Source organism: Heloderma suspectum, chromosome 15 (genome assembly GCF_057233095.1).
Source record: "Heloderma suspectum isolate Gila_16-S chromosome 15, 16-S_ref, whole genome shotgun sequence".
NCBI classification, from domain to species: domain Eukaryota; kingdom Metazoa; phylum Chordata; class Lepidosauria; order Squamata; family Helodermatidae; genus Heloderma; species Heloderma suspectum.
Window position 1 is genome coordinate 11889905 of NC_139472.1, and position 27604 is coordinate 11917508.

The following is a 27604-nucleotide window of genomic DNA, read 5'->3' on the forward strand; positions in this document are numbered from 1 at the left end:
GTGGCCATGCTGGCTGGGGCTGATGGGAGTTGGACTCCAACAACAACTGGAGGACCACGGGTTTCCCATCCCTGGTTTAGAAGCCGAGAGATTGCCTCTAGGCCAGAAAAATACACTGTGCCTTCCTGACAACATCTTGAGGGCCTCAAGCTCTGCATGTGTTCTACCACTGAACACAAACCCTTAACAGTATCTAAGCACAGAATATGCCCTTGATGCTAAATGTTTGTGTTGTGTTCTGTCTAGGTTGTGTCTAACGGTGACCTTCCACCAGTGGAAAGGACACTGCTGGCAGATGAAATTCAACCTTCCCTCTGCAGCCCCCCCTATGTACCCCCTCAAATCTGCTCTGGAATTTTTGGGAATCCTCTTATTTTGGGGGGGGCACATGGGGGGCTGCAGGGTAGAGGAAGGTAAGGGAAACTCCTTTTGCATGAGTGGAAGGCCACTCCTGTACCACTGAATGCAGTGCAGAGGGCTGTTATTACTATCATAGATCTGGAAACATATCCCTTTCCCTGCTCCTTTTGCCGTTGCTGCCTTCATATCTGATGAAGGAAGAGCTGGATGAGGAAGTCTGAAAGCCAAAACCAGTCCAGTCTATGTGCGTGCTAATGGTTAACCTGCCCGCCCACGTGCAGCCTGTGAGTTAACCGAACATGTCTTTTTATCATTGCCGGCCTGTCGCCGCACAAGAAGGCCGGGAGTCTGGCATTCAAATACAGCAATAAACAGTTTTCTTTCTGTTTCCAACCTGAAGAACAAGTTCCCCTTTGTAAAAAAAAAAAAAAAAGAGAGAGAGAGAGAGAGCGAGAAGTCCACCTAAGGCCGGCACATTCCCTCTGCTTGCCTTTGGCCTCCTCCCTCTGAACTTCTTACCTTTGGAACTGAGCTGTTGGAACAAGGACGATAAAAAGTTGCTTTGTAATCTCTGGGCCCTCATTATGTAAAATATACATGGGAGGAGCTTTTTTGTGCGTTTTGAGATTTCTGCATGGAAGGAACTGTGTATGCATGAGAGGGAGAGAGGCGGGCAGAGAGACATTGAAGCAACTCTTACTGTCCAAAGAAAGAAAGTGAAAATCAAGGTATGTTCTTTGTTTCTCCTCTCTTCTCCTTCTCCTCAGTTGCTTTGGTTTTGTAGTGCTAACACTTCTTCCATGCTTTGAAGCGAAAGCAAGTTTGGCAACCTCTAACAAGCTCCTACAGGAATACCTCTGTAGCATTTATGGTTGCGACAGAACGTTCTGTCTCTCTTGGCCTTTGCTTTTTATCTAAATGCGAAATAGAAGATGAGAGACGGCATCCCACCTGCATACTTTGTCATCTTGGTATTTGGCACATGCCGTCTCTTGCTCAGTAGGACAACGAACTTAAAATGTTGCAGCTTTGGGTTCTAATTTAACTTGGGTGGAATGTTTTGTTTTAAATGCGCTATCTTCTTTCTCTGCAGTGGGGAGATCTGATGTGCTTTTATTTTCCCTGGGAATCCAGCTGTTCTGAACTATTTGAACTCAAGAAGACCCTTTACACCAAAGGGAGAGAAAGAGATTGAGATTAGGTAAGGCAAGACGTTTTTCTTGGTCCAGCTTGTTTCTGAGCTCTAAGGAGCTGGTCCGCATAAGCCAAAAAGAAGGAAGATTGGGACAGGGCAAAGCATTTCTAAGGGGATGTAAACCTTTTGTTTAAAACTGGTAACAGCAGAATGAAATTCAGTGTGGTTTTACAGGATAAAGCGAGGTAATGTGATTCTGCAGGGCGAGGCCTCACTGTAGCCAAACTGCAGAGCAATTGGCTCTTTTGAACCAGTGTGGTATAAGAGCCTGAGACTCAGGTTCACATATCCATTCAGCCACAAAGCTTACTGTGTCTTTTTGCACCAGTTGGTCTCTTTCAGAGTAACCTACCTCACAGGTTTGTTGTGACAATAAAATGGCGAGGAAACTACCTCAAGCTCCTTGGAGGAAGTGCAGGATATGAGTGTTATTTACTTATTGTTTTGGTCCTTTATGTTGCTGGAGTGACTCTCAAACAGAGAGTCACAGATAGAGGAATTGGGAATTAATGACACCAGGGTGTAAAGTAGGATCCTAACGCATGTTCTCATGTTCCACCCCCCAGACTTATTATCTGAGGCGTCCCCCCTTCCTCTGGAGCTGCTGTCACCAACCAGGGTACATGGCCACCTTTCCCTCTCACATTAAATTTTCCTTGGAATAACTTGGTAGATGGGATTTATCTTATCCTGGGTGTCTGGCTGCTTACAGTATTTTGGGGTGAAGATCAATAAAAGGGGGAAAAGATTAAATGGTGGCATATTTGCTGCAAAGTGAGAGGTTAGCCCTGTCGGAGGTTGCCATACATGCCTGGCAATTTGCTAGCTGGGGCGGGGGATGGAGAAGAGCCCCCTCTTCCATGTTTCCTCCAGATGTTTTCCCCATCAATTCAATCTCTGGGGTTGGATGACAAGGCCCTGCTCCTTACAACGATGGCAGTGCCAGCTTTTGTGGCTGTCAGCAGTTCCCATCATTCTTGGAAGCTGTTGCTGCTGCAAAGCATGCTGCAAAGAGCTTGGCGGATAAGGCTTGGGGCCAGCCCTGCTATTAGGCACAGTGAGGCTATTGCCTCAGGCAGTAGATCTGGGGTGGGCAACATGGGAGGCAGCAGCAAAGTCTTAGAAGAGAGAGCTTTGTGCAACATGGCCTGCTATAAACTAGTTGCTGTCTCTAAGCCTGTTGTCTTCAGGTGCAGTGGAGAATGCTGTCCCATCTTCAGTGATGAAGAAAAGATTTAACTGCCAGTCAAGTCTGCTGTTCTACATGGAATGGGAAGGGGTGCCATTTTGTTCTTTGTTTCAGACAGCAAAATGTTGGCCCTGATAAGGCTGTCAAAGGCTACTAGTCATGATGGCTATATATTGCATCCAGTATTGGAGACAGGATGCCTCTGAATACTGGTTGCTGCAGAACACGAGTGGGAGGGTTTTGTCTGCTTGGGCATGGTGGGGACAGAAAACTGGACTAGATAGGCTTTTGGTCTGATCTAGCAAGGCTCTTCTTATGAGGCATGCATTCATAAAAGAAGGAAAGGCTTGAATGGGCCATTCTCAGCCTGCCTACGGCACATCTACGTGAATTGATGCTCTGGTTTGGTTTTCTTCCAGTTGGCCTGGACTGAGAGCAGGTAATTTGGCTGCATTTCCATGTTGGGCTCATTCAACCACCTGCCTATAGAAATGCATTGGCTTTCAGAGGAGGCGACATGTTGCATCGCTACATTTTCTAGTGAGGAAGCACAGCCAGAGCTCATGAAGAAACGTGGGGACAGTGTGTGTGTGTGTGTGTGTGTGTGTTTAGCTGTATTAAAATTCTTACTCTTGGATGTTCTAAAAGCAAAGCCTCTTGAGTGTAAGACTGAAGTATGTGTCAGCTATCAGGACTTTGGGAACCGCCAGCCTAATGCTCGCCAGATGGGTTCGGGGTCCGAATAGCGTAGTGCTCAGACAGCGGTCAAGCAGCTGCCAAAAAAAAAAAAAAAGCTCCATAAGCAAGACAAGATGAAGATACGTTACTTTGAAGATAGAGTGGGGTTCTGGTCCCCACTCGGCCATGGAAGCTCACTGGGTGACTTTGGGCCAGTTGCAGACTCTCAGCCCAACCTACCTCACAGGGTTGTTGTTGTGAGGATAAAATGGAGAGGAGGATGTAAGCTGCCTTGGGTTTCTTGCAAGAGGAAAAAGGCAGGATATAAATGCAATAAATAAATTAATAAATAAGATTTCTTTCCAAGCCTTCATGGCTAATATGGGATCCGGGTTTCAAACGTGTCGCAAGCTTTGAGAGGGCCTCCTCAGTGGTTGTGCCTAAGGCTTGGAACTGTCTCCCAAAGGAGGCCTGTCTTGCACCCTCATTAATGACTTTTCACCCTGCAGCAAAAACTTTCCTTTTAAGGGAAGCGTTTGAAGCTTAAGTATGTTGAACTCTGTAGGAAATAGTTTAATTGAACTAGATTTCATGAATGTTTTCTATTTATTGCTCTTTTTATTCCACTGTTCTTACTCTCGCTGGGTTTTTTCGGTTTTTTTTTTTTTAATAACGTTTTCCTTTTTCATTGATTGCCAGCTGTTTTGAAGGAGAGGTTTGTTTGAGGTGAGGTGGGGTAATTTTTTTTTAAAATAAACAAGATTTGGAATCTAAAGTTCCATTTTTTCGTAGGTTTATCCTGCCCTTCCTCCAAGGAGCTCAACGTGGTCCTCCTTCTATTTTATCCTCACAACATCCCTGTGAGATAGGTTAGGCTGAAAACAAGTGGACATGTGCCCTACATCACAGAGGCCAGTCCTCTATTTGAAAGGCTGCCCAGTCCAAGTAGTGGCAAGAGTGTTGGACTAGGAGCTGGGAGATCTGGGTTCTAGTCCCGACTCAGCTATGGAAGCTCACTGGGTGACTTTGGGCAAGTCACAGACTCTCAGCCCAACCCACCTCACAGGGTTGTTGTTGTGAGGTTAAAATGGAGAGGATGATGATAATGTAAGCCGCCTTGGGTTCCTTGCAAGAGGAAAAAAGGTGGGGTATAAATGTATTAAAATAAATAAAATAAATAAATAAGAAGAGAAGGAAGAATTGGACGGTCCTTGTAGTTGCCCATCAACGCTTAGCACCTGGAGAGGAGACTGAGCATGCCCACAGGTTATGGCCTTCCCCACTGTGGTGAGATGTATCCCATTTCTTTTTAATTATGTTGTGATTATTTCTAAATGTGCCCTTACACAGAGAAATTAGCATATGCAAATTTTATGCAGATAAATTTGCCTCCCTCTTTTTGTCATCCATATTTTTGGCTACGTGTATGCAGCCATCTTGGCTGAAAGGGAGCGACTTGCCTAAGTGCAAGCCGGTTGATTCCCCTGGAATGGAATCCTGGTTTCTCCAGTCATTGTCTCTCATTCTATCCACCACCCCACGCCTGTCGACTTTAGAAATGGTTCTGCTTGTGCAAAAACGTAGGCCTGTGTTTGCATTGGCCTGCGTCTGGCCTCGAGGACTCTATTGCCTAGGGGAACCTTATTCAACTTGCCCTTCTGTTCTTGCAGCAAGGCGCTTATTGTTGGCCAGGCTTCTTGCCAAAAACGTCTCACCGCCGGGAAGGAGAGCAAACTTCTCGCACCCGTTCACTGAATAAATAAGTCTGCTGGGCATTCCTCGCTTATTTCCTGGTCAGATTTGTTGCTGCATTTGTGGAGCTGGGAGCTGAGAAAATGGCTTGAGCAGGGATCTTAACTGCGCTGAAGGAAGGTGGGAAGAACTAGAGCACCTTCCCTTACAACAAAAGGTTACAGCATTTGGAGCTTCTTGATTTTTTTTAGTCTAGCTGGGAGGAAAAGACGAGTAAGGGTAGGAACACACCACAGCGAGATTTATAAAATGATGCATCCATGCTATGGAGAAAGTGGATCTCCCCCCCCCCCTTAAAAGACGAGAACTTGGGGTCATCTAATGAAACTGATTGGCAGGAGATTCAGGGCAGTCAAAAGGAAGGATTTCCTCACACAGTGCATAGTTCACTTGTGGAATTCACTGGCACTCCACGTGGTGATGGCTTGAAAGGGGGAATTGGATATATTCATGGGGGAGAATAGGGCTATCAATGGCCTCATGTCTTGATGGTTCTATGGAACCTCCAGGATCAGAGGCAGCATGACTCTGAATACCAGTTGCTGGGGAACAGCAGTGGGAGAGGGCTGTTGCCTTCATATCCTGCTTGTAGGCTTCTCAGAGGCATCTGATTGTCCACTGTGGGAAACTGGATGGTGGACTATATAGACCAGCCTTCCCAACTTGGCACCCTCCGGATGTGTTGGACTACAGCGGGAAGGTACCAGGTTGGGGAAGGTTCATATAGACCTTTGGTCTAATCCACGAGGGCAGTTCTTCTGTTTACTATATTTGCGCACCCTCCAACATGTCAGAGATGAAAGTAGGGACATTCACGGGAGGGGCTGTAGCTCAGCGGTAGGGCACCGGCTTTGCATGTAGAAGGTCCCAGTTCAAACCTCCAGCATCTCCAGGTAAGGCTGGAAAGAATCCTGCCGGAAACCCTGGAGAGCCACCGCCGGTCAGTGTTGACAATACTGGGCTAGATGGACCCATAGTCAGACTCAGCATATGGCAGCTTCCTGTGTTCCTACTTATAACATCTCTAAAGATGGGGGCAGAGTCGCACCATTGTCCACTGCTTACCCTTCTGCTGTACGTTAAAACTGACCATATCAGTTTATTTTAACAAAACAGCAGCATAAGGATGTTTAACGGAAGCGTTTGTTTCGTCTCAGAGTGGATTTGATTGGACTTTGTATGAGGGATGTTTGAGGGTTTCGTTTGGGTTGCATTTTTAAGCAAACCAATATGATTCACGCTTCCCTGATCAATGTATGGATTGGGACGCAGTTGTTTTCACATTTCCCCAAATGTTGTGATACAGTTCTCAGCTCAAAAAGACATACCACAATGTGCTCAGAAAGGCGGAATAGGGTAAAATGTGTACAAAAATATGTATTTTAGGGTAACATGCATACAAAAAATTGTATTTTGTGGTACCATACAAAAATTTAAAAAATTACGTCAGAACAGGTTTTTTTTTAAAAAATAAAATAAATAAAAATAAATCACAGAACAGACTTGGGAATGGATATATGTGAAACTGACACAGGTTCAGCAATGAACATATATGAAACTGACACAGGCTAGAAACTGGCTGATCTATCCCTACTTCATATAGAATGATTGTAACTTAGGGTGCAATCCTATGGGGATAGTTGGCAGGCTCCAAAGTCGGAGGTGACTGGCTATCCAATGCAGGGCAGGAGGAGCGCAGAGGGGATCTTCTCCGTGCTCCGGCCGCCCTGCATTTGTGGCTAGAGGCCAATTACAGCTGTCTAGCCAGGGCGCCTCAGAGCGGGGAGGGGAGGCCAGATAGCGTATAGGAAACTTCGTAACAGCACTTCTGCCATCCCCTCCCCTCCCCTCCCCTCCCCTCCCCTCCCACAGGAACACCTCCTTTTCAGCCACTACATGCCGCTCTTATGAGTGCAGAGCTGGGGGTGAACCACACCACCTATGAGGCGGTGGGGGAGGGGCAGGGAGTCTGTTCCCTGGAAACCAACCTTGGAGTGCTGGCTCCGAGCTTGGTTCCCAGAAAATGAAAAATCCTGTGGCTGTCTAGCAGCCATAAGATTGCGTCCTTAAACAAGTTCCTTGGCAATTATTATTTGGAAAAGCCCGTTATGGTAGGATGGTTAGAAGGGAAACTACTAGCTCGCTGGCACTTGGTGCCTCTACAGGGGCATTGTTGACCGTCAAATGTTTCTATTGTGCCTCTTTTCAATAGCTCAAGGCTGCTTGACAAAAAACAAACAAACTATTTTAAAATCACAGTATAAAGTCACATGCAAAATCAATGCAGCATCTTTTAGAAACCATAAAAACAATAATTGGTTGGACCAAAGACTGAGCAGAAATGTTGCAAACGTTCTTCTAAAGGCAAGGAAAAAAGAAGAACCAAAAATGGCTGGGGGAAGATTTTCATTCCACTCAACGCATTGAGAAAGTAAAACTCTAGTGCACTGAAAAATTCTAGTGCATTCTATTTGCACATTTGGATGGATGGATGGATGGATGGATGGATGGATGGATAGATAGATAGATGCCATTCCCCAATACAGGGCCAGCACAGAGTCTCCTCTTCCATTAGTGGGTCATGCAGACTTACTTGGTGGTGAGCAGCACTGCTCTGAGCACCACATTTCTGGATTATCTGCCATTTTAAGTGCCCTTGATGTAGTCTTGCTTCAGAGCATTGTGGGAACTTCAAATGGCAGCTGTGATCAGAAAAAGCTGAATGCTGGGTAGGTGTTAGTGTGGTGAGCCCTGCTGGGGAGATGTCCAGGGATGTTTGGTGGTGACATTAGTTCTGCATCTCCTCCAAAGACAGAAAGAAGGATAGTGTTTTACCAGGAGCAGGTACCAGAAAAACAGAGGCTCTCCTCGATAAATAAGGACTGCTGGCTGTCTAGTGTCATATGTCACTCGATGCATTGAGTTTCATTGTTGTAGCCTGACACCAATGTATAGAGAGGATAACATCTCCTTAGGAGTTGATGATCTTCGGGTTCAGTGATCCTATCAAAGTCTTGGGGTGAATGTGTGGATAGATGAAATGCAAGAACCTTTGTATGCATTCATGTATGTGTTGAAGGTCGACATGCTTTACTCTTTGCTGGCCTTATCCATGTGGTTTAGGGGCTACTTATCCCTGCCTCCCTATGCAGTTACTAGTGCTACATGGAGTAAAATAATGTTTTAAAAGAAACTTGCTGTTCGCCTGTGCTGTCTGCTGTTCCGCCTTCCAGCTGGAAAATAGTAAGGCATCTTAAAATGTGTTTTCCCCCTGTTAGCATGTTATTAAGAATATGATCTGAATGAATGGAAAGTTGGAAACAGTAAGAAGTATCTACTGTAGGTTTCTTTCATTTTGTGTAGGAGAAGTAGCGGGGAAAAGGAGTGGGGCTATTAAAAATGAAAATAAGAGTGTCTTGTGGTAACTTAAAGACAGACAAATGTATTATGGTATATGCTTCGGTAGAGTCCTAGAGTCTACTTTATCAGATGCATTAAGGGTTAGTTATCCCGGGGAGGGATCCGAAACTTTATTTATTTGTTCATACATTCATTCAATGAATGAATTTATATTAATAAGTATTTCCAGGGTGGTTCACATAGAAGAAGTTATACATGTATGAATGCACAATAAATAAACAATCAAAACAGCAAAATAAAGAACAGCATAAAATATCTCATGAAGCCAAAAAGCCTGGGATTTTTTTAACAAAAAGGTTTGCTCGTTGCTTAGAAGACATCTGTAGGCCCCAGGTGAGATCCCCTGTGGGAGAGTATTCCACAAATGGGGGCCATGACTCAAAAGACCCCTCTCCATTGGCCCATGTTCCAAATTGTAAGGATGAAACTGCACATGTGTTTATATACTTATAACCTTTCCATCTACGCTGGCTGCCAGTCCATTTCTGGGCCTAATTCAAAGTGCTGGTATTAACATTCAAAACCCTAAATAGCTTGGGGCCAGGTTACCTGAAGGATCGTCTCCTCCTGCCCAGATCCTAGGATCATCCTCAGTGGTCCTTTTCTGGGAGCCCCCACCAAAGGAAGTGGGGTGGCTGGCTACCAGGAAGAGGGCCTTTTCTGCTGTGGCATCCTGGCTGTGGACTGAGCTTCCAGAGAGGCTTGCTTGGCACCTACATTGTACTCTTTCCAGCGCCAGGTGAAGAGTTTATTTTCCCAAGCATTTTAGTCTTTCCGTTTCTGATCTTTTAGATCTGTTACTGTATTTTAAATCTTTGCATTGTTGTTGCTAGGTTTTATTTTTGGTTCTTATTTTATACTTTAGTTTAAAACTTGTAAAACTTTATATTGTATCTTACCTTATTATATTTACAGTTTTAACTGTTGTGAACCACCCAGAGAAGTTCAGCTATTGAGCAGTATCGAAATGTAATTAATAATAAATAAATAAACACATTAAAAATAAAACTTTAAAAAAAATGCAGAATAGGTGCAATGATGTACCAGGGGCAGATACAATAAGATAGCAACATTTGGGGCGTGAGCCAAGGCAGAGCTTAAATACTGTATTTTCAAAACGATGCATATGCTGGATTGTCTGATGTTGGTAATCTCCTTGAAGCCTATCTAAACCTGTTTTGTCCAGGACTGTCACCTGTATACATTCTCCTTGTGTTTACTTAACCATCAAAACAATTCAAGCCTATTTAACCCCTTTATCCATTCATTCCTATGGCATTTCTGACTGAAAGAAGCACTGGCTGCTACCTGTTTCAATCCCCTGTATCTTGGAGAATGCCGTTTTAGAATAACTCAAATGCATTTCAAAGGCTTTCTTTTCATAGTAGTGGAATAAAAAGCAGCAGAGTCTATAAAGTTTTTTTACAAGGCCTCTATTCCTGATTTTTGCCTGCTAAGAATATATGGGAAACTGTATTTATGTTGTTTCGTATGGCCCTGACTTTATCTTTACTTTACAAGGTTATGGAGATTTCATTCCCAAGCCTGTGGAGAGATAATTAATGTTGCCGTGATCACGGCATTCACACTCTCTTCAGATTAGAGAAGAAATTATCTGAGTGCTTGCTTCACACTTAAGTACAGCATAATGCTGCTAAGTTACTTCCAGATGTAAGCAAGAATCACAGGCTCCGAATCTACCAATTTTCTCATGATGGGTGTTTTGAGGTGAAATGGAATTTCCCAAATCTAAAATCTGGCAGAATTCTGTATTCCCAATTTCAAATTTTGCTTCTGACTTTTAGGAATACTTAAAAACAAAACAAAATGCCTTGTATAGCCCCAGTTTATTTGATATAATTTTCAGGCAATGATGCTAAATGTCAATTTATTCAAATTTGGTATTTCTATGCCTTTTTAACTTCCTCTTCCTCCATCCCCACAATCTACAGCATTCATAATTGGAAATGTTGAGGAAAATTCACTTCTACCACTATCCCCTGGGTGGTTGTGCATACTGGACCCAGAAAGAGAGGGCAAGGAAATGGACAGTGGTGATGGTGGCAAGGAGAGAACCGAAGGCATCTTGCCCAAAGGGCCCCCCCCCCAACCTCGATCCGGCAGTGGGTTGAACCATAGTACACAGAGCATGCAGATGCTTTACTGATCCCCACTTGTGCACTCTACTTTGCACTAGTGTGGTGTTGTACTTTGCACTTGATTTGTTCCACACTTGCCAGAAAGATTGGCCTCCACTGATATAAAGAAAAGCCATGGAATCTCAAATACATTATATTGGCTTTTAGTCACAGATACAATGGCTTGTATCCAACAGTGGTTTTACACTAGCTACATTTTTTGCGCATTGTCCCTAGCTACTGCAGTCTTCCATGCCATATCCCATAATATTCCAGAGGTCCCCAAACCTGCAGGAGCAGCTTTCTAGTGGGTCCATGAAAATCAAAAGCCCTGGAGAAAGTGGATAGGGAGACATTTTTCTCCCTCTCTCATAATACTAGAACCCAAAGGGGTCATTCCTTGAAGCTGATTGGTGGAAAGCCACCATTAGATGCTGGTGGGTGTCCTGTGGGCAGCTGGTTGGCCACTGTGTGAACAGAATGCTGGACTGGATGGACCCTTGATCTGATCCAGCAGGGCTTTTCTTATGTTCTCATTCCATGAGAAAGGCATGTTAAAGGGGACATGGAGAGACTTCTATAAAATTATGCATGGTGTGAGAAAGTGGACAGAGAGAAGTCATTTTTCTTCCTCTCTCATAGTACTGGAACTTGGGGTCAACCAATGAAGCTGAATGGAGGGAGATTCAGGACAGATAAAAGAAAGGACTTCTTCACACAGTGCAGACTTAAACTATGGAATTCGCTTCCACAAGATGTACTGATGGCCACCAGTTTGGATGGCTTCAAAAGGGGGTTAGACAAATTCCTGGAGGAGAAGGCTATCAGTGGGTATGTGTCCTGATGGCTATATGCTACCTCCAGTCTCAGACGCAGTATGCCTATGTACTCCAGTTGCTGGGGAACATGGGCGGGAGGGTGCTGTAGCACTCATGTCCTGCTTGTGGGTTTCCCATGGGCAGCTGGTTGGCCACTGTGTGAACAGAATGCTGGACTAGATGGACCCTTGGTCTCATCCAGCAGAGCTTTTCTTACATTCTTATGTTCTTATGACCTGCATAAGCAGAAGTGCTTTTCACTGGTGGAAAGCCACCCCTGGATACAGCCCAATGGCTCATTAAAGCCTTATTCTCCACTGAAAATTACTGTAAACTGGAGTGGAAATCCAGTTGGATGGTGTTGTAGGGGAAGCAACCTTTAGTGTGTTTAGTACTACATTGAGCTTGTCAAACCAGAAGGCTTACTTGACTGCATAATTGACTGCCTTTGACCTGAGCCAGTCTACAAACGCACAAAGCCTCCTCCTAGGGTTATAGACTTTCAAGATGTCTGTGATTTATTGAGTTATATTGTATATCCTCCAAGAGCCCTGATGAACCTAGAAATATAGTATACTTCTGTAATGATAAAAATACATAATAGAATTACTAATAAATACTAATAAAAATAATAAAAATAAATATGTATCACTTGTGAAGCACCTAAATACAATACACAAATTAAAGAAAAGTAAAACGGGAGTGGGGAATGTTTGGCCCTCAGACGTGGCTGGACTCCAACTGCCATCAGCCCCAGTCAGCCTGACCAATAGGGATTATGGGAATTGTAGTCCAACAACATTTGGCGGGCTACATGTCCCCCACCCCCATGTAAGACATGATGGAAAAGGTATGGGGAGTGAAAAGGGAAACAAGCAAATCCCAGCACCCATTCTTAAAATTGCACAGTTCTTATACTGTAAGGTTTACAGTGACCAGCTTGAATGGAAACAGTTCAGCCAAGCTGATGGAGTGGGCCCACTGTCCTATTGCTCCCTGATGGAATATAGCTAGAGTAATTCCAGTACTATTCAGCACAACTAGGTATCTAAAGATATGATCCAAGAAACCAGCCCTTCAATGGGATTTTTTAAGCTCCTAAAGAACTACCTGTTTTGTGTTAGCTGCTTTCTCCAAACAGTGCGAAATTCCAGGGCAACCGTTTGCAGGACTGCTTTCCTTTTAGATATGAGAGTACCCTGGAGACTTATGATGACCTTCGTAATACTTTATTGTTTTAAGAAATGTACATGCTGCTTTTCCACTTGGTTGGCCTGCAAAGCAATTCACAACATAAATGCTTTCCGGAGATGACCAAAAAGGAGAATGTGTAGTCAATTCACAGTGCTGGATTACTATTTATTATTAATAATGCTACATATGATTAGTAATTGTTACTGTGGGTTGGATCCAGATCCATACTTGGGCTAGATCCACTGAGATCAATGGGACTAAGTTAGAATTTAAATTAAAATTTTATATTCTAAGTCCGGATCCAAACCATAATTTATATTGTGCCATCAATGTGCATTACGCTGTACAGATTACAAAAGGATAGGTCTGTGCCCTGAGGAGTTTCCGGTCTAAAATTTGACACATGGGAAACAGGAGACAAAGGGGAGGCAAAGGTAAACAGGAAAGCAATATATTAGGGATCCTCTCTGCAGCACTCCCATTTTCACAGCCAGGATCGTGAGTTTGCCCTCCCGCCCCCGGCTGCCCCTGCCTCCCACATTAAGTGGTATTCTTCTCTGCCCACAGTATATTAAACTGAGCATAATAGTTCACTTAAAGAAAAGTGTGGATATTATAATAGAATGTCAAATGACTGATTTATCCTAGTTGTGCTTATTATAGCTGCAGCTCAATCACGTTCAACAGATTTTATTTATTTTCTATACTTCTAGCCTGACTTTCAGGAGAAAACCATTCATAAGGTCATTTGAAACATTTTAAAAATACAGACAAAAGCAGTCCATCCAAAGCAGAAAAGCAACACAACCAGACTAATACTGTATAAGTCATCATTGACTGCTGTCTGATTTTCAGCATTTTGCAAACTGCATTTGGAGGTTGTTCATCTCAGTAAGCAAATGCTTAGAATGAAAAGCCATGTACTGTAAGTCAAATCCATGTAAATAAAACAGATCCAGTAATCTTCAAATGCTGATGGAATAGAAGTCAGTACAGAAATGCCATACACTAGCATGGTGTTCTCTTGAACTTTGCGATTGATTTGTGCCACCCTTGCCAGAAACATTGGCTTCCACTGAAATAAACAAAACCCATGTGGTCTGTAATACGTGATATTGGCTTGTACAGACACAATGGCTCCCTGTTGGCAACTCAGAGAATACAAATAGAGTCCAGAGAGGAATGGATAAGATTTTCTTTGGGGCAAACATTACATAACTCCAGTGCATGAATGTGCACACGATCAAAAATGCTTCCCCCACATCTCCCCAAAAGGGGCTACAGAAAATAGGGACTATCCCAAGTCTGTAGGCACAGTTAGAGTGTGTATGTACATACAACTTTCTATTATTTTGTTACATGTCTGGTGGCAATCAGCATTTGGTACCTATATGTATATGTAAGGAATGTTATGGTACTTTTGGTCCCATTCCACCCACCATGTTCCTTTCCCCTTTTTCAAATGTTGCAATGCGTTGCCCTGCTCTTTATAGAGAACTACCCCAAATAACTCCAGGGTCTCTTTCGTTGCTGCTAATCGCTGCAAAAGACTTCCTGTATAATCATGGAATAGTGTTATAATGCATTATCTGTTTTGCTGTGTAGGAAGAATAATTTCCTCTGGACAGACTGTAGCAGGCTTTTAAGTCTCCCTGTGCAATTGCCAGAGGGCTGCCTGTTCTAGATGGGTAAATAATACTTGCCAACACATATTAAACTTTATGTGGCTTTGCTACAAAATGCAAGCACCTTGAGCTCCTCTTTTTTTATGAGCTGCCATCATTCCCCCCTCCCCACTTTTCCCTTTTTACTTTATGACAAAGGCTTTGCCACAATGGATAACAAAACCTTTCAGACAGATAAATACTCCACTGGCTTTCCTATAAACACTGCTTATGCAGCATACAGTATGATGGAGCGGGTTAGTTTTGAACTGCAGCGGGGAGAAAACAGCCCACTCTTTGTTGATACATTAAGAAACCAAAATGAATAAATGCTTACACTCCAGAATTAACCCAGCCGTGGGTGGGTGGCTGAGTTGGTAATCAAAGAATTTGAGAGCACAATCCAACAAGATGGAGGGTTCTTTAGATACAGGGCTCTGGGCTCTGAGTGCTCTGCCCATCCAAAGCCTTGCCAGCAGGGCGGGTAGCATGAAAAAGACAAACACAACTCCATGGGTTCACCTTAAAAGACATTTCCAGCTCTCAACCCATCTAGCTGACTTACCTTGTTGCCCACCATCCCACCCCATTTCCTCCCTCCCTGGCACTCTTCTGAAGTTGCAACAGTGACCTCAGAAGAGGAGGCACTGAGGAGCTTTCCGCTGTATCTGGGAGGGTGAAAAATATACCCCGCTTGGATTTCCTCCCCCTGAGATTGTAGCAGAGTCTACACCCTGGGGACGGGGGAAATCCACACTGTGCTATGGTCTCCGGGAGGACGCCCAGCCCAGGGACCATAGCATGGTGTGGATTCCTCCGCCCTCCCAGGGACCATAGGATTGCTCTGTAAAGGCAGTTCAAGACTGACAATGGTGATACATGTGCATTAAGTTATTAAAGCCTCATTCATCCTTAAGCTGTCTTCATGTGAGCCCTGATCCAGAACAGGCTCCTAATGCAAAGGGGGGCCTCACACCAGTGCCCTAACAAAATTTCCCCCTCCTTGGTTGCTATATACCTCCAAAGATGTTGCTTGCAGTAAACAGCACCTTTGGGGGGCAAAGAGCAATGGGGGGGTATTCAGCGGCAAGCTGGCATGGGGCCTGATGGAGAGCACCTTCTGGATTGGGGCCCCACACAGCTTTTATCCTTCAAAAGAAAAGTGGGCAACTTACTCATGCTTTTTTTTTTTTTTTAAAGCACGAATAACATAATGTGCAGTTTGGGCCACTGCTGCAACCCTGCACCAAAGATTAATATGGGTGGTTTTGTTCTATCTATGATCAAAGCACCTTTATAATAAATTCTGTGTTGTGGTGGTAAGAAGGGAGGGGCATCAAGGCCAGAAAAACCTTCTTTTTGGGGGGAAGATATAATTTTGATCCCACTGACCATTTGGGCATCCACGAGTTAAATGCAAAACTCATGCATCTGGCTAAGTTTGGGTGAAGCTGAGTAAATGCAATCTTTCCCAAGGTTGTTATCATCGAACATTGTAATTTAGATCCGGAAAGGCTTCAGTGTTATCGTAACGCTGAGCTTTCTCATTTGATTATATATTCTTACATTTTTTGTTTTGGAACGGCTGACACAATCTGTATGTAAATGTCCCCCAGAGCTCATAGGGTAGCTTTAGTTTGTTTGTTCGAAGCAAAAAAAAATCCCGTCATAATTGGATAGGAGAGGAGATCAGAATCAAAAGCAGCTGCCTTCAGTGGCTTATAGAAGAAAGGGAATGCCAAGAGGTTTTTGATAACTTGGGTTGATTTTTAGGGCTACTTCGTGAAGTAGTACGTAGGGATACTATAGATATATCTATGTTATAGATTTAGACTAGTTTAACAGTCCTTCTTTCAACCCAGCAGCCCTAGGAACTGAGATCTTGAATAGTGCATCCTAGAAGACGCATTCCATCATGAAAGAAAGATAGATAGATAGATAGATAGATAGATAGATGGATAGATGTGGGAATGATCCAAAGGTTGTGCATCCCTGTTGAACAGGAATGCTGGCCTCTGTCATTAAGTCAATTTCTTCTCCTAAGTATTGACTGTCAAATGTAAAGCTGTCCTAATTGCATACTTTTCTAGTAATTGAGATATCTATAGCATAACTTGGAAACCTTAAATATATAGTTAATCCCCCCCACCCCATATGAGAAAATGAGATGTAAGAACCTTTTAATATATAATTTGCCCTGGAAGAGTTGGATGTTCCTGAAAGAGAAGAATTTATTTAATGTTATTGCTTTTAATTGGGAAAAACAACAGCCATGCAACACAGGTGGGAGGGTTAATTGATTCCAGAATGAGCAATACTTGTGACTGTTGACCCACGGCTTCCCCAAGCCTCCCATGGCTTGGCTAGATTTGCCACATTTTGCCAACATAAATTGCTCGAGGAGTTGTGGCAGAGTGAATGGAGAGATTAACAACTACTTGTGTGCTTTTGTGTTGTTAATTCACACTCTACTTTGAAAGAATGGGTTTCTTCAAAAGTGCGCAACTGGCCCTGTATTTCAGCAAATCATTGTAGTGTTTCTGGCTCGGTTTAGGCTTCATCTTTGTGGTTACCAGGCTGTGGTCACGATAATCGATATGTGTCCCTAAGGGTCAAGCTGCACATTGCAATAAGTGCACACTTGAAAATATAACATTTGGCGGCAAATTAGCAATTCCAGGGAGCAATTTTTGGCAGGAAAATGGCATGGGGGAAAGAAAAAGGCATAAATGCCCCCCACTCCGCACTGCGGTTCGAATCGGGGTCAGGGCCAGCCACAGCTTGTTTTACTAAAGAACGAGAGGGACCAGTCATAAGCAGGGATGTATGGACTGTGTAAAATCTGTTCTGTCTGTTTTTCTCGGATTGTCAGGTGCCTTTCTTTCTGTTGTCAGCCCATCACTGGAATTGGATTTTTATGTTTCTGAATTTGTGCAAATGTGCATTTGTGCAATTTCACACATGCGGAAAGGCGCAACTTCCCCCCAAATGTGCATTTTCACACTTCAGCCTATGGGAGAAATGCACATTTTTGGCTGGGTTCTTAAATTTTGTGTATTTTTCTATGACGAAATTGGGAAAGCTGGAAAACTGGTCTGCAAGCCTGCAGAATCTGCCTGATGGGAAAAGCCGGTTCGCTGGAGTGATATGGTTGCTGGCACTTCTGCTGTTGCTCCCTGGTACATAAACATTTGGCATGTTTTACCAAATGTTTGATGGATAATGCCCTGAATAGTCCATTGCTTGTGTCTTATGGAAGCATGTATGGCAGCCCAAAGGTGTCAGTGAGAAATTCCCTATTTTCCCATGAGATATGCAGGATCGACCATGGAGGCACAATCAGATGAAGTATTTATTTCTTTGGAACATTTGTATCTCACTTTACTTATATGGTCAGGAACCAGTGAGGTGCTTACGCCCCGGCCGATTCTTTTTGCGCTCCATCGATTCCCTTCCGCAAGCAGTGGGTCCCGCCAACACTGTAGCGCAAGCAGGACCCACTGCTTATGCAGGGGAGATTTAGCATTTCCTTGGAGAAGCCCCGAAACGGGTGGAAAGGCTCGTTTCTGGAAGGAGGCAGTTTGGTGGAGCTCCGCCAACCTGCCTCCTTCCAGAAACGAGGCTTTCCGCTCGTTTCAGGTTGCCCCGGCAGCGCTCAGTTGCCATTGTGCAAGTGGTGAAGGCCGTTTGTGCAATGGAACTGTCGGGGTATAGGAGAGTCAGTGGGGATGTACGCACCCCGTTTCATTCCGCCCACTGTGCTAGATATTTTTACCCTGCCCTTCAGTCAGGTTCTCAGGCTTGCAAAACGATAATATAATACAATGAAGACCGCAAGAAAGTAGGAACTATATTAAAAACCTCATGCAATTTTAGGTTTTGCTCATAGAACTGTAGTTTTCAAGCCTTGGGAAGTCAGGTTTCCTCTTTATACTGCACTAGTAATGGTGTGGGTTTGCCTGCTTGTTCCTTCCATTCTCCAGCTGCCTCCCCCCCACCCCCCACTAGTTTGCCTGTGATATGGGGCAACATGTCTGGACCTGCAAGGTGTCTCCAGCAGGATTGCATAAGAATGTAAGAGAAGCCTTGCTGGATCAGGGCAAATTTTATTCATTTATCTATTTTTTAAACTTATAAGCCGCCCTTCGTCCGGATGGGATCCCAGGGCAGTGTGCGTAACATAGTAAAAGCAAATAACAATAACATTACAAAACAAAAAAGATGCAAATTAAATCAGCAAGCAAACAAATAATTCATTGAAAAATACAGTACAAATGTAAGGACTGTTTTGATTTGGCACCGAAAATCAATGTTTTGATTTGGCACCCCATGGGTGGGAGGGTGATGTTGCACTCGTGCCCTGCTTGAGGGTTCCTGGTCAACAGCTGGTTGGCCACTGTGTGAACAGAATGCTGGACTAGATGGACCCTGGGTCTGATCCAGCAGGGCTCTTCTGGTGTTCTTACGTTCTTATGAAAACAAGACTGGGGCAACACTCCAAAGTTGAGGTGCCACCACAGAGAAGGCCCTTTCTTTTGCAAATACATAATGTATTTTGCATGATAAGTTACAGCATTTACATCATACATGATATTATACATTGCATTACAACCTGCATTATAACTTCTGGTGCTCAGAGAAGGGCCTCCTCCGAAGATCTTAATGCATCAGCAGGATGATATGGGAGGAGTTGCTCCTTCAGTTATTTTGGTGCTAAGCCATTTAGAGAGCAATCCTATGGCTGCTAGGCACTGCCTAGACAGCCATAGTTTTTTTCGGTTTCTGGGAACTGAGGTCATTCGACCTCGGTTCCCAGAAACTGTGCTCCCCTCCCCTTCCCCTTCATAGCCCGTGCAATTCTTTCCATGCCATTGCTGTCTCCACGGAGAGGGTGAAAATGGGGAGTTCCTGGGGGAGGGGAGGGAGGAGACCATGGAAGCTGTTTTAGACAGCTTCCTATCCAGTCTCTAGGCCCCTTCTCTCCACCTTCCCTAAGCCGCAGCTAGACACCCGAAAGTGCACATCTAGCCACAAATACAAGGCGGTTGGAGCATGGAGGAGAGGATCTTCTTCGTGTTCCGTCCGCCCTGCATTGGATAGGCAAATTTGGAGGCTGACATCTATCTCCATAGGATTGTGCCCTTAGGGTATTAAAGGTGATAACCAACACCTTGAATTGGACTAGTGGACATTGACTTAAGAATTCCTTAAGAGTTGGTGTGGCCTGGCAAAGGTCTACCTGTTGAGCATCCTGTTTCCCGCAGTGGCCAACCAGATGCCTCTGGGAAGCCCACTAGCAGGGCACAAAAAGCAGCAGCAGCATCCCACTATTGTTCCCCAACCGTTGGTAGTTCCGACGCGCACTGCCTCTTTTCTTGGACGCAGCATTAGCCATCATGACTTGTAGCCATCGGTAGCCTTATCCTCCTCCGTGAATTTGTCTAATCCCTTATTAAAGCCATCTAAGCTGGTGGCCGTCACCACACCTTGTGTTAGCGAATTCCGTAGTTTATATCTATTACGTGACAAATGGGTTTGTCCTCCGCATGACAAAGTAGCATGTCAGGAACAGCAGCTGGAATGAAAGGGAAGGGTGGGGGGAGATACCTCTGCTATTTGACACTTTTAAAGTATATTGTTCTTCTTTGATCTTGCTGAACTTCTGATGTGCTTCTTGATCCGATAAGTCACATCCGCAGTGCGCTTTTGATTCTTTCCCCTGCTGCTTCTGTGCATGCTATGCATTGTTAACTTTTGTCTTATTTATGCTGGGAAGGGAAACTGGAGCTGCCCCAAGCCTTTATTAGCATCTGTATAGGGATGGCTGAACGAAACACAAAATGGCATCTTTGCAGGCAAGGTTTTTCAGGTTTTCTTCCCACTGATCATATGGTATGGGGCTGCTGCGGGGTAATTGGATATCCCTCTTCATCTTGGTTGGATGGAACGCAAACGCCTCGTTTTCCCCAGGGACTGGTACAGGGAACAAGATGGGTGGACATGTTTTGAACATGGTGTAGGCTGGTCAGGGGTCCGACTTTACCTCATCCCTGACACCAGCTGTGGTGGGAGTGGGTGCAGAGCTAAGGCTGGGTGTCCTGCCTCCTCTGGAGAATGTTTCTTCGGGGGATGACTTTGAGCCCCCCAAACCAAGCACCACAAAAGAGCTGCCTGGGTCAGAGAGATCCCAGGCCCTTGGGGGAGACAGACATCACCCCTTCCCCTCAGGATGGTGTTAGCCCCAATTCAGCCTCAGAGGCAGACACCAAGCGGCTACCTAGCTGCAGGGAGTGCAGGAATCTAAAGACCAAGGCTCAGCCAGCTGCCAGCTGCAGAGAGCCTGCATGAGGAATAGGGACTCCTTGTGATCAAAGGTAGACTTGTGAGCCAAGTCTTGCTCACAGGTGGCACTAACGCCCTGCAGCTGTGCTCTAGGGGGGGCACTGAAGGCGGACACTTTAAAAGCCTTCAATTCCAGGCACGGAGTGCTGGAATAACACCCGGGGACTAGCTCCCAGGCGCCTAGTACTTTGTATTTCCCTGCTAACCCAGCTCTTCTTTGGATCTGCCTGTGTTTGACTTTGGATTGCCTACTGACCTTGCTTTTGGAATTGGCTCTGCCTGAATCCCCGAAGCTCTGTCCCAGCACGATAACTAGAGCACTGGGGGAAAGCAGCAGATCAAGGAGGAATGATGACATAGGCAGAAGCTGATCACCTCATTGCCATGATAACAGAAACTGACAGGACTTGGGCAGGAAGCAAGGAACAGTCTTCAGTCAAGAGGCAGCGTTCTAAGGGCTAGGAGAGGTGCGGGCAACCTTTTTTCTGTCGAGGGCTGCGTTGCCTTGTGGGCAATCTTTTGGTGGCTCCATGTCGGAGGTGAGTGGGGCCACAGCCAGCAGTGAGCAGGACCAGAACCACAAATGGGTGTCTCACCCCTCTTCTCTCTCTCTTTCTGCCCCCCTTTTCTCTCTTCCTTTCTGCCCAGTGGACTGCCAGGTTGCCAGAGGTGATTGTAGAGGGCTTTTGAAATTAGGCTGAGGGCTAAGGGCAGCTTGGTCATGGAGGAGTTCCCCAGGAGCTCAGCCAGGTGACAGGAAGCTGAACAGAGGAGGAGAGCTAACTGCTGCTTAACCCCTTCCCCGAGTCTGGGAGCCCTGAACCATACAGTATCTGCCTTCTGCCATTCTCCTCCTTTGTCTTTCGAATTTTGTTGGCTTCTTTGGTCAGCAAAGTTTTGCAGTTCAAAAGTTTGTGAGTTCTAACCCCAAATGGTTTGTTCAAATCAACCCATCCACTTCATAGTCTCTCTTTGTCATAGCTGATCCCTTGGCTTCTTGGCCCACAGGCTTCTAGCTTCCAAAGCCCCTTGGCTTCTTGGCCCACAGGCTTCTAGCTTCCAAAGCCCCTTGGCTTCTTGGCCCACAGGCTTCTAGCTTCCAAAGCCCCTTGCCTTCTTGCCAGCTGTCTGCAGCTTTTCCTGTCCCTTGTGTGATGGTTTCAGCATTGGCATTTGCTTTTCTTTGAAGCAAGAACTTATAACCATATGCAGACTTTTTTTGGAGAATGGAGTTGGTGGGTATTATTTCTGATTCCCCCCACCCCCTGGTACTTGGAGAGTTGTTCTCATCACAACTTGGCTACAAACCCCAGTTCAGAAAACACTGCTGTTGGGATGGGCACTTGAAGTGAAATACTTCACCCCGATGGAATCTGTTGCTTGAGAACAAACCCTTAAGCAAACAGTTGACTGTTCTGACAGATCCTTTAGGATTTTCCCCTCCCTGCCCCTGCCTCTTTCTGAGGCATCCAAGGTAGACCCACGCATGCACTTGGAGGTGCAATAACGGGCAAGATGAACTGATGCTAAGGACTGAGATCCAGCTTAAGAACTGGAAGAGTTTTCTCATGTACCGCTATTTGCATAATAAAAGTAATTAAATATATATTTATTTATTATAGTTTTAGTCTACCCAATAACAAACATTCTCTGGGCAGATTACATCAACTAAACTGAGAAGGTTCCACCCTTAAAGTCATCCTAGAAATAATTTTAGATAGATAGAACTAAAAAAAACTGTACACAATAAAATCAGCAAAGGAAAAACAACATAATAATACATAAAAGCAAAAATGGTAACAACAAACACAAGGCTTAATATGGTTTGTTTGTTAAATTGATAAGCTGTTCTTTTAGCCAAGGTGGGTTCTTAAAGCAGCTTAAAATCAATTTAAGGATAAGTTGGTGTGCGTGTGCGTGTGCAGGGGGGTGGCCTGGGGTGGGGGGTGCTGCAGCTCGGGCACCATGCGCTTCTCCCCAGAGGGGAAGGTGTCCCAAAGGCTGTTTTGCATGTTCAAAGTGCTTCACATCTATTACCTTGTTTTTAATACTTACAGCAACCCTGTAAGGTAGGTTGGTATTGCAGTGATGGGGCTGAGGTTTGCAGTGATGGGGCTGAGGTCATATTGCAGTGATGGGGCTGAGGTTTGCAGTGATGGGGCTGAGGTCATATTGCAGTGATGGGGCTGAGGTTTGCCCAAGAACACCTAGTGAGTTTGTGGCAGAGGAGAGATCTCAACAGGGACTTCCCAGTTTTGTAGCTCAGTCTATAGCCATTGCACCACATCCGCCTTGTAAAGCAGACCAGTATTAATAGTCCTGGATTGCAGATGGGAAGCTGAGGCTGGAATGCCTTGTCTAGGACTGCCTAGTGAGTTCATGGCAGAGGCAAGAGTCAAACTGGGCACTTGCTGATTTGTATCTCAGTTTGTCAGCCACTGTGCTATACCAGCTCTCTTTGGCCAGTTTTTTTTTTTTTTTTAAATAGTGGCAATGATTTATCTTTGTTCCCTTGTGGGGGAATGAAGGAGGAGAGAGGAGAATTGGAAATTAACACACTTAGCTTACAGACCATGCTGTGGAAACCATGGGTCAACATACCTGGTGGACAGACTTCTTCCTTGTCTGTTGTGGGGAAGGCTACCTTGAGCAACATGTAAATAGCCATTTGCCATGTGTCCTGCAGTGTTTTGAAATCATTCCAGTGTCTAAGTAGGGAAACTTTGATGAAAACAAGATATTTGTTTTGGGCATAGGGTGGCCAGGTGTCCTACTTTACAGAGGCAAGTCCTCTGTTTGAAGTTCTATTCTGTTTGAAGGGATGTGCAGTCCAAGTCCAGCTTAAAGATAAGGACCCATAAGAAGGGGAAAAAAGGCCTCGAAGGTGCCCTGGACAGTAGACAGACACACAGGTCACCTGTTCAGTCTTCTCCACTATGGTGAGATGTATCGTATTTTTATTTAAATTATAATAACAATTTCTAAATATGCATCTGTACATATAAATTATCATATGCAAATGTCATGCAAATTGGTGTTCTTCTTCGACCCATTTTTGGGTGATGCCTCACCTCTTTTTTTGGTGATGTGTAAGCAGCCAGCCTATTTGCTACAAGTGACCGTACCTCTGGGTTTTTGCACCCAGATGCCCTGTGCATCTGTTACCCTTTAATCACCTGTTCTTGAGCCAGCTGCTTGAGTGTGTGGCCATGATTCAGCTTCAGACTGCTGGATGAAACCAATCCTCTGGATCCCTATCCGTCTTGTTTCAGGCCCAGGTTTGGCAAGGAGGCAAGCTCCTCCAACACAGATTTTTTTCCAAAGGCCTTAATAATTTAATTTCTACCAGGGCTGGCTTGAAATGAGAATGATTATTTTAAACCCGTTTCACTTACATCGAATTTAATTTGTCAGGGTTTTTTTTTTGTGAAATAAAGAAGAATGTCTTGCAAAAACCTGAAGGTGCTATTTGAAAGCAGGCCCAAAGGTTTGAAAGGCATCCAGTGCCACATTTTTTGTGGGGTGAGAGTGAAGGAGGAGAGAGCAGAACTGGAGATTAACAGTGCAATCCTATGCATTTGTAATCAGAAGTAAGCACCAGACAGTTCAGTGGGACTTACTCTCAAGTAAACATGCTGAAGAATTGGCCAAATGAATCGGCAAAACAAAGTTGCGGGGGGTGGACGCCATTTCACAAAACTGTTTTTCCTCGAATTACTGCATCTAATGTCATGAATTTTTTATCAAACCGTTGTTTCTCGTCAGCTCTAATTTCCACTGCAATTATATATTTTAAAATATATAACCGCAATGGGAATTAAATGGATCCATAGTTCTTGGGTGTGATATATTCGTCCCCTTGCTTGAAAGAGTAATCCCGCCAAGCACTGGCTTAAATGTTCTCCTGCTCCAAGGGGATTCAGTAAAGCAGGAAAGGGAAGGCAGGGGGAGGAAAAAGATGGAACCAAGGAAAGAACATTTTCCTCTCTTGGAGGTGGAGATGGAGGTGTATGCCTGTTGCCCCCTGTGCAGTCTGTTCCCCTAGTAGCTGCATCTTGCAACAAGTACAGCCATCTGCTCCACCCCTATGACGTTGTTTTGGGGCCTTCCCCACCCTGAAGTTTGCTACTGACAATCTTCTCTTTTTTCAGATTAAAGCAAGGTTCCAGGGCTTGGCTAGTAATAGGAAAAGCTAGAGGCTCACCTGGTAACAACAGCATGAATTCTTCATGTTAAATTTTTGGAAGGAGGGAGGGAGAGAGAAATCCCTGCAATCGAAGAGTGGAGATTAAATTGTATGAATATGCAATTGTGGTCAAATTATCCCATAATTTATGTATTAAATCAAATCAATTACATGCTTATCTTGCCCCACCTCCAAGGAGCTTGGAATGACATGCATAGTTTTATCCTTACAACAACCCCTGTGAGGTAGGTTAGGCTGTGAGAGAGTAAGAAAGCTGGTAGGAAAAGTGTAAACATTTTAATGAAGATAGATAACAAAATGGTTGCCAATCAGAATACCAAACTTCAAATCACATCTTTAGTCTGACGTACGTGTGTGTGTGTGTGTGTGTGTGTATATATATATATATATATATATATTCATTTATTCATTCCTACAGCACCCAATATCCAAAGCTCTCTGGGCAGTTTACAAAGATTAAAAAACTTAAAAATACAATATTGTAACATAATATAAAAACCATTAACATACAAACATATAAACACCCCCCCCCCCCAAGAAGCTGTGTGGCAGTTTTGTATTTTTTCTCTCTTTTTGATAAAAACAGAACTAAAACTAAAGGCTAAATGTCAACAAAGGCACAGAGTGGAATTAATAGTTTTCCTTTTGTCAAAATCATTTTTACAGAGAGCATTCATTTTCATGGACCATCATACCACGTATTCTCATTATTACTACTCATTTTCATACAGAACATTCTCACTTAAGAATACATATACCTGTGACTTTTAAAAAAATTTCACATCAAAAAATGTGAATAAAAAAACAAGCAAGAGAAACTAAAATGTTACCATGTGCAGTGACCATATTAATTTATTTACTACTTCTGACTTTATGCCATAGGGACTTCTTTTGTGGAGGGACAGAAATTAAAAAGGCGTATCCTTTGAAAGAGGACAGAAACTGAGACTCAGAGTCAGGAGCGCCCTAGCTGCCTCTTACAGTCTACTCCAATAGCCAACTCAAGACACAGACAAAAGGATTCTTTTCAAGGCTTTAATCTTTTACAACTTAATGACTCTTTCAGATGCTAATCACCAGCGACTAAGCAAGGAACAGCACTGGGGAAAGATAGCAAAGTAGCCTATGCTCCAGGTTAGGCAGTTGGTCCCTGTTTGAAGGAGAACCACGGGAAGACCCTGAACTTATGGGCTAGGGAGAGATCCTCCCTCTTTCCCTTGGGACACGACCGTTGCTTGCACGCCAAACGAGCGCTACGCCTCCTTTCGGCGCCCTCCATCTGGCGCTGCTCCCTGCGTCTGTGTCGAGCGTCCAGCAAGCCCCCCTCCAGTGCTCTCTCGCTGCCAGGGTCGCTATCTCTCCCAGGAATGCTGGCAGGAGGAATCTGTGCCAGCTGCTGTGCCTGTGAGGGATGAGCTGGCTCCTCTCCCATGGATTGCTGATCCTCCTCAGAATCAGAACTGCTCTGGGGTTCTATCGGCTCAGTTTCCACCCTGACAGATAGAATGTGTTTATTACTTTCTATAGGAGCCTCACACCTTGGTCACGAAACCTCTGTGCAATATTCAGGACTGGCATCTAGTGTCAGCATCACTGGGTATCTTTGGCACCTGCCAAGACCCACCTCCAGCAGGGGGCCCACTGTTGACCCCCAGAACCTCCTGACCCATCTGCTCCATTTCTTGCTGCCTCTGGTTGTTTACCTGTCCTCTCAGAGCATGATGAAATTTCCAAAAAGATTTTAAAAATGGTTCCACTCAGCTTGAGACCTTTGATAACAGCTTCCCAGGGCTGGCCTCATTATTTTATTTGTTTGTTTGTTTATTTAATTATTTAAACATTTGTATACCACCCTATGTCATTTAGATCTTAGGACAGTGTACAGATAAAATCAATTTAAACAGGTTGAAACAATAAATAATTTAAACAACTAAAAGCACATTAAACCATTAAACAAGCTGATACAGCAGTTAAAACAGGGCACAACTTTAGGGAATTCAATTAGCCCTCAAAGGCCTTGGAGAAAAAGTCATGTTTTAACTTGATGCTGAAACAAAACCAACCGGGGTGCCACAACAGAGAAGGCCCTCTCCCGCATCCCACTATAGTGTATGTCTTGCGTTGGAGGGATGCAGAGGAGGCCCCTCCAACAGATCTCAGTTGTTGGGCAGGTGTATATAGAGAGAGGCGCTCCCTCAAATATCAAGGTCCCAAGCTGCTTAGGGCTTTAAGCATTAGGCAGACTGAGGCAAACGATGCTGCCAGTGAAAAGGGAAGAGTGCTGCCTCTGCCTTCAGCAGGTGCCTTTGAGAGCCCTGCCAGCCGCCTTCCTACCATGGCATTTTCCACAGCAAGACAGCATCTGGCAGGGCTCTCTGGAGGAGCTGCCCACCCTCCCAGTACATACCTCCCCTCACCTGAAGTCTCTTGCCTGAAGTCTCTTGGGTGAACTCCCATGAGACTTTGAGTGAGCTGGGGTGCAAGTCAGAAGGGAAGGCAGCGGCTTGTTGCCTCAGGCAGCAATATAGGTTGGGCCAGGCCTGCAGCTTCCCAACACTCTAGGCTCCCTGCTAGAGCACAACTCTTGGGCTGCCTTTACATTAAAGAAAAACCCTCAGTCTTCCCGTTGTGGAGCCTTTCCCCGTTT

At 44.5% G+C, this 27604-nt stretch overlaps 1 long non-coding RNA gene across 1 annotated transcript in view; it reads left to right on the top strand.

Annotated features, from left to right (window-relative positions):
* The first annotated feature begins 792 nt into the window (after positions 1-792).
* The window catches only part of LOC146335347 (uncharacterized), a 48860-nt gene continuing 22048 nt past the window's right edge, over positions 793-27604 (top strand). The window contains exons 1-2 of the long non-coding RNA XR_014786035.1: positions 793-1088; positions 1454-1561. This is a non-coding gene — a long non-coding RNA (uncharacterized LOC146335347). The remainder of the gene's footprint in view (positions 1089-1453; positions 1562-27604) is intronic.